The following is a 7636-nucleotide window of genomic DNA, read 5'->3' on the forward strand; positions in this document are numbered from 1 at the left end:
CTTCCAAGCTAAACAGCATTGCAAAAAATAAATCATGAGTAGTTACGTGGTTGACTGGTGGCATTTTGTTTTGTGTTTCACAGATTAACCCTCCTCTCATGTTAGCTTTCTGTTACTATCCATGATGTTAACGGGTCGGTTTTGACCCGTGTCTTAAATCAGCCATAAAATACCCTCTGAACAATTATTTATCATCCAATTTGTTTCTTACCTCTTGATTACCTTGTTAAGCTTCTTTATCCTTGAAAAGATTGGTTTTAATATTTTTGGTGTGACCCCTTAGACCTTTCTTTTGATAGCATACCTCTCATTTTCAAATGAAAAAAATGGTAAAATAAACCTCAATAGAATATTATAAGTAAATAAAAGGTTGTTATGTCACCAGAATGTTGCTGAGGAGTATTTGAACACATTTCTTAATTTTTTTTTTTTTATATTTTTATTTTAATAACATTAACTATAATAAAATTGATGGTGTTAGGGTCAATTTTGACCCATATATATTTACTTCAAGAAAATAGCCAAAAGTCTTTTTTTTTTTTAACATAAAACGTTCATAAACAATGAAAAGCAAGTAATAATACAAAATGTAGACTTGCAAGGTCAAACAAACAACACAATCAAGCAAGGCAAACCAATAGAAATCAAGTACTAGTTTCAAAGCATCTTTGTGCAAGAACTTGCATGTGTTTGTGTGGGTCTTTTTAGATGCATGTGTGGCAAAAGCTGACACTTTTAGCATGTTCTTTGCAGATATATTTTTTTACAGTGGAGACATAATGTGTGTGTCTTTCTGTCCTTATTGCTGGGGCAGACCTGACACCTCTTTCTTTTAGAATCAGATGGCATCACTGGAGTTGTGGCTGTGGCTGTGGCTGTGCTAGTTGATGTTGAGGCAAGGCTAGATGATGAGGATGCTGGCACTGATTCTCTTTATGTTGTTGATGGTGTGGATGGAGTGCTTGATGAACTCTGCATCTGTCTGATCATGGCTGCAGCGATTGGATCTCGAGACACCCGTTTCCTTTGCTCAATGTGTGCCTTGACAAGGGAACTTCCTAGCTCCTCGAAAAATATTCTCTGCTTGTTATTTTTTTTTGTGTTACAACCTGGGTGGATGTGGGTCCATAACACAAATGCATTGTATGCAGACACATCTAAGATGTTAGAAAACACAGCCATCGGCCATCTCCTGGTCATTCGCTGACAAGTATAGGTAGCAATCAAAGAGCAAGGGGGGATCCGCGCTTAGGATAAGAAATTAAAGCTTGGCTGCAGCCGACTTCAAAATATAACCCTGACAGGGGTTATATAATATATGTATAGAGGGAAGTGATTGGCGCTGCCAGTAAGTGGTGTATCAGAGAATGCGTGGAATAAAGTTTCAGAGATTACTAATCAATGCTCTGTAACCAGTCTAGTGTGTAGACTGAACTCACACTGGTGTGGGGTAAAAGAGAGAGATAAGTGGCCTGTGCAATATATATATATATATATATATATATATATATATAGGTATCACCTCACTTAAAATTGATATTCCATAAAACATAAATCAGCAGTAAATACATTAAACATAAATTCCTGTGCAATATGTGCAATAAAGTGCCAAATAGTGAATATATATATATGAAACGCTAGAAAGGTTAAAATAAATGACCAAAAATGGTATAAAAGTGCTGAGTGCTAGTGAGAAATTGATCTACCAGATCAATTAGAATAAAGGATATATATAGATAAATAAAAAAAATAAGACAAATTGAACCACCTACAGTGCAAAAACTTCACACGATCGCGTGTGGTAAACCATAGTGATGTAAATTATCAATTAATGGAAAAGGTCATTAAGGAAAATTATATATATATGACTAGAGATGTATAGAACTGTTCGCCGGTGGACAGTTCCCGGCGAACTTAGCATGTTCGCGTTCGCCGCTGCGGGCGAACATATGCGATGTTCGGTCCACCCCCCATAATACATCATTGAGGCAAACTTTGACCCTGAACTTTACAGTCAGCAGGCACATTTCCAGCCAATCAGCATACCACCCTCCCACACCCTCCCACCTCCTATAAATAAGCAAGGGCAGCATCCATCTTAGATCATTCTGAAGCAGTGTGTGTAGTGAGAGTAGGGAGAGCTGCTGCTGCTGCTGCTGCTGCTGCTGTTAAGCTAGGGACACTTAGTCAGTGTTCCTGGTCTTGCAGTGTTCTTGGTCCACTACTGCTGTAAGGACAGCACCCCAAAAAGCCCTTCTAAGGGCTGGTATTTGTGTAATTTTTATATATATATATATATATATATATATATATGTATCTAGCGTCCCCAAAAGCCCTTTTAAGGGCAGGTAATTGAGTTTTTTCTTCTTATATATATATATATATATATATATATATATATATATATATATCTAGTGTCCCCAAAAGCCCTTTTAAGGGCTGGTAATTGAGGATTTTTTTTATTTATATATATACATATATATATATATATCTAGTGTCCCCAAAAGCCCTTTTAAGGGCTGGTAAGGTAATAGAGTTTTTTCTTTATATATATATATATATATATATATATATATATATATAATCTATTGTACACTGCTGTTGCCTGCCCGCTGTGTGTGAGAGGCCACAGACCTACCACAGACTGTACTGTGTGCACACCACACTCATTTCGGGTGGCACAGGCACAGTACCTTGCATTTTAAAAAATATTTTTTTTTTCCTCTGTCATAATTGCAGTGAGTGCTGTGTCAGGTCCACAGAGTGCACTGTACCCACTGCAGTGCACTGCCCACCACTGATATATATACGGTGGCACAGCATCTTGTTGCAAATTGAAAAAAAAATATTTTTTATTATTGCAGTTGCCTGGGCTGCCAGTTAGTGTCAGGTCCACAAAGTGTACTGTGCCCACTGCAGTGCCACTGTGTGCCCACCCACCACTGATATATAAGGTGGCACAGCAGCTTGCAAAGTAAAAAAAATATATATATATTTTTTAATTGCAGTTGCCTAGGGTGCCAGTGACTGCTGTCAGGTCCACAGAGAGTGTACTGTGCCACTGCCCACCCACCACTGATATATAAGGTGGCACAGCAGCTTGCAAAGTAAAAAAATATATATATATTTTTTAATTGCAGTTGCCTGGGTGCCAGTGACTGTCAGGTCCACAGAGTGTACTGTACCCACTGCCCAACACTCCTATAGGGTGGCACAGCACCTTGCACTCATAGTACAACACATTAAAAAAAAAAAAAATGACAGGCAGAGGCAGGCCACCCCGCAAGGGCCGTCGTGGTGCTGTGATTTCCTTAGGCCCTAGAATAATGCCCAGTGTTCAGAGGCCACCACAGACCCTGAACTCAAAAAATTCTGAGGCCATAGTTGACTGGCTTACACAGGACACCCAATCGTCTACAGCTTCCGCTCGGAACCCTAATGCACCATCCTCCTCCAGCTCAGCTTCGGGCACCTCTCAATTTACCACTCGCCAGCCCGCCGGCACCACCACCAACACTAGCACCACAGCCGCTTCACTTGATCCGTCAGAGGAGTTATTTTCACATCAGTTGGAAGAAATAAGTGATGCGCAACTAGTGCCAGTGCCAATTAGTGCCATGTAGATAACGGGGATATGTCTCAGTCAGGCAGCATTATACACATAGACGTACATTGTGATGATGATGATGTTGTACCTGCTGCTGCTGCCTTTGCTGAGTTGTCAAGTGAAGCGGCTGATGATGACGATGTGTCTGTGGATGTCACCCGGGTGCCTGCTCGAACGGCAGAAGAAGAGGGGGAAAGTTCAGATGGGGAGACAGAGAGGAGAAGGAGACGAGTTGGAAGCAGGGGGAGGAGGTCATCGCAAGGAGCTAGTGGCGCAGTCAGACAGCATGTAGATTCGGCACCCGGGGTCAGCCAGACACGCCAATCAACGCAAGCTGTTGCCACCACCAGAATGCCGTCCTTGCAAAGCTCAGCAGTGTGGCATTTTTTTTGTGTGTCTGCCTCTGATATCAGCGATGCCATTTGTAACCTGTGCCAAAAGAAACTGAGTCGTGGGAAGTCCAACACCCACCTAGGTACAACTGCTTTGCGAAGGCACATGATCTCACATCACAAACGCCTATGGGATCAACACATGAGTAAAAGCAGCACACAAACTGAAAGCCACCATCCTCCTCCTGGTCCAGCATCTTCAGCCACGTCAACCACTGCTGTCCTCCATGCCCCCTATCAACAACCCGCCCCTCTGCCTCTCACCTTCAGCAGTTCCTGCTCGTCACCTGCCCACAGTCAGGTGTCTGTCAAGGAAATGTTTGAGCGTAAGAAGCCAATCTCACAGAGTCACCCCCTTGCCCGGCGTCTGACAGCTGGCTTGTCGGAACTCTTAGCCCGTCAGCTTTTACCATACAAGCTGGTGGAGTCTGAGGCCTTCAAAAAATTTGTCGCTATTGGGACACCGCAGTGGAAGGTACCCGGCCGAAATTATTTTTCACAAAAGGCAATCCCCAACCTGTACTCTATTGTGGAAAAGGAAATCATGTCCCATCTGGCACACAGTGTTGGGGCAAGGGTCCATCTGACCACTGATAGCTGGTCTGCAAAGCACGGTCAGGGCAGGTATATAACTTACACTGCGCATTGGGTAAACCTGCTGGCGGCTGCCAAGCATGGAATGCGTGGCTCTGCTGCAGAGGAGTTGGTGACACCGCCACAACTTGCAGGCAGGCCTGCTGCCACCTCCTCTACTCCTCCTACTCCATCCTCTTTGCTAACCTCCTCGGCTGAGTCCTCTTCTGCTGTTGCGTCTTGCTCCACACCAACTGCACCCCCCCAGCTCCCCAGGGGCTATTCCACATGCCGGATACGACAGTGTCACGCTGTCTTGGGGTTTACTTGCCTGAAAGCAGAGAGTCACACCGGACCAGCACTACTGTCCGCCCTGAACGCACAGGTGGATCAGTGGCTGACCCCGCACCAACTGGAGATCGGCAAAGTGGTGTGTGCCAACGGGAGCAATTTGTTGGCGGCATTGAATTTGGGCAAGTTGACACATGTGCCGTGCATGGCACATGTGTTGAATCTGATTGTGCAACGTTTTGTGCAGAAGTACCCAGGCTTACAGGACGTCCTCAAGTAGGCCAGGAAGGTGTGTGGCCATTTCAGGCGTTCCTACACGGCCATGGCGCACTTTGCAGATATTCAGCGGCGAAACAACATGCCAGTGAGGCGCTTGATTTGCGACAGCCCGACACGTTGGAATTCAACACTGCTAATGTTCGACCGCCTGCTCCAACAAGAAAAAGCGGTCAACGAATATTTGTATGACCGGGGTGCAAGGACAGCCTCTGCGGAGCTGGGTATTTTTTTGCCACGTTACTGGACGCTCATGCGCAATGCCTGTAGGCTCATGCGTCCTTTTGAGGAGGTGACAAACCTAGTGAGTCGCACCGAAGGCACCATCAGCGACATCATCTCATATGTTTTTTTCCTGGAGCGTGCCCTGCGAAGAGTGCTGGATCAGGCCGTAGATGAGCGTGAAGAGGAAGAGGAAGAGTTGTGGTCACCATCACCACCACCAGAAACAGCCTTACCATCGCTTGCTGGACCTGCGGCAACACTAGAAGAGGAGTGTGAGGAAGAGGAGTCAGAGGAGGAATGTGGCTTTGAGGAGGAGGAACACCAACCACAGCAGGCATCCCAGGGTGCTCGTTGTCACCTATCTGGTACCCATGGTGTTGTACGTGGCTGGGGGGAAGAACACACCTTCAATGACATCAGTGAGGACGAGGAATTGGACATGAGTAGCTCGGCATCCAACCTTGTGCAAATGGGGTCTTTCATGCTGTCATGTCTGTTGAGGGACCCTCGTATAAAAAGGCTGAAGGAGAACGACCTGTACTGGGTGGCCACGCTACTAGACCCCCGGTATAAGCAGAAAGTCTCTGATATGTTACCCAATTACCGGCAGTCGCAAAGGATGCAGCAGCTACAAAATAAGTTGAAAAGTATGCTTTACACAGCATATAAGGGTGATGTCACAGCACAACGGGAATCCAACAGGGGAAGAGGTGAAAGTAATCCTCCTCCTACCACCACAACCACGCCGGCAAGGACAGGACGCTTTACAGACGTCTTGTTGATGGAGGACATGCGGAGCTTTTTTAGTCCTATGCATCGCCACAGCCCTTCGGGGTCCACCCTCAGAGAGAGGAGTCTGAAGAAGAGAAGTTAGAGGATGGAAGGTGGCTTTGAGGAGGTGGAATACCAGCCACAGCAGGCGTCCCAGGGGGCTTGTTCTCACCTTTCGGGGACCCTTGATGTTGTACGTGGCTGGGTGGAGGAAGAGACCTTCAATGATGTCAGTGAGGACAAGGAACGGGACATGGCTAGCTTGGTATCCAACCTTGTGCATATGGGGAGTTTGCGGTTGTGCAAATGGACTGACTGACTGTTAAACGGGGAGTTTGGTCTGTCAGAGTTTGGTCTGTCACTGTGAAGCGGGCGACGGGCGTAACCCTTACACTACTTGACCGATAAAACATCATACCTGATCGTATTCACACACCGGATGTTTTAAAGCACGTTATTCCAAACAATTTAGGAATGTTAGGTGATTTATGCCCTTTATGGATCAAAACCCGACTCTGCGTCAACTACGTAATTTTCCATGGGAGTTTTGCCATGGATCCCACTCCGGCATGCCACAGTCCAGGTGTTAGTCCCCTTGAAACAACTTTTCCATCACTATTGTGGCCAGAAAGAGTCCCTGTGTGTTTTAAAATTCGCCTGCCTATTGAACTCTATGGCGGTTCGCCGGTTCGCGAACATTTGCCGATGTTCGCGTTCGCCGTTCGCGAACGGCGAATTTTAGGTTCGCGACATCACTATATATGACCGCAAATAAATAATAAATAATAATACAAACTAAGCCAGACGGACACGCTTGTTTAACCTTACCAATGTGAGTACCTGTTTTATGATATTTAATAAAGGATTTTTGGAAAACGATCCTTCACTATAAGAGGCATTTTTTCTATACATGTCCTGGGATTGTCCTTGAAATTTCCCTTTGAGCATTCAGCCCTTTACTACTTCTTTGGAGAGATTTCCAGTCACAACTTACCAACCAGTCAGCGACCAACCGAATTGACCTGTCTAACAGTATGCGTTAAAAACAGGGGTTTGGTTGCACACATTTGCAAATACATAGGTAAGCTGCAGTCCCTAACTCTACAATTTAAAGAGTCTCTACAGTGAGAGCACATGTATTTAATGGGATAGATGGAGGACAGGTGACTAGAGGGAGCCCACCCCTCCTTAAAGGCACATGGTCACGCTGAACACCCAGCACATCGCACAATGGCGGCAAAGGTGTCAGTGCGTTGCCTGCAGCTTACGTATATATTTGCAAATGTGTGCAACCAAACCCCTGTTTTTAACACATACTGTTAGACAGGTCAATTCGGTTGGTCGCTGACTGGTTGGTAAGTTGTGACTGGAAATCTCTTCGTTTTTGATATGCATCCGCCCTTCCAGTGCTTCTTACCATTAAGACCAGTTATAGATGGAGGCGGTGACCACTTTATGCACTCTCCAAAGAAGTAGTAAAGGGCTGAATGCTCAAAGGGAA

At 45.2% G+C, this 7636-nt stretch overlaps 1 pseudogene across 1 annotated transcript; it reads right to left on the reverse strand.

Moving 5' to 3' along the window:
- Nucleotides 1-704: 704 nt before the first annotated feature.
- Nucleotides 705-7083, reverse strand: LOC309544368 (annotated as a pseudogene). Its single transcript has 2 exons — nt 7023-7083; nt 705-1247 (listed from the first exon to the last, which is right to left on the reverse strand). The product of its transcript is annotated as an uncharacterized misc_RNA (transcript).
- Between the last annotated feature and the right edge of the window lie 553 nt (nt 7084-7636).

This window comes from Pelophylax lessonae (assembly GCF_965119305.1).
Source record: "Pelophylax lessonae genome assembly, chromosome: 1".
Taxonomy (NCBI): domain Eukaryota; kingdom Metazoa; phylum Chordata; class Amphibia; order Anura; family Ranidae; genus Pelophylax; species Pelophylax lessonae.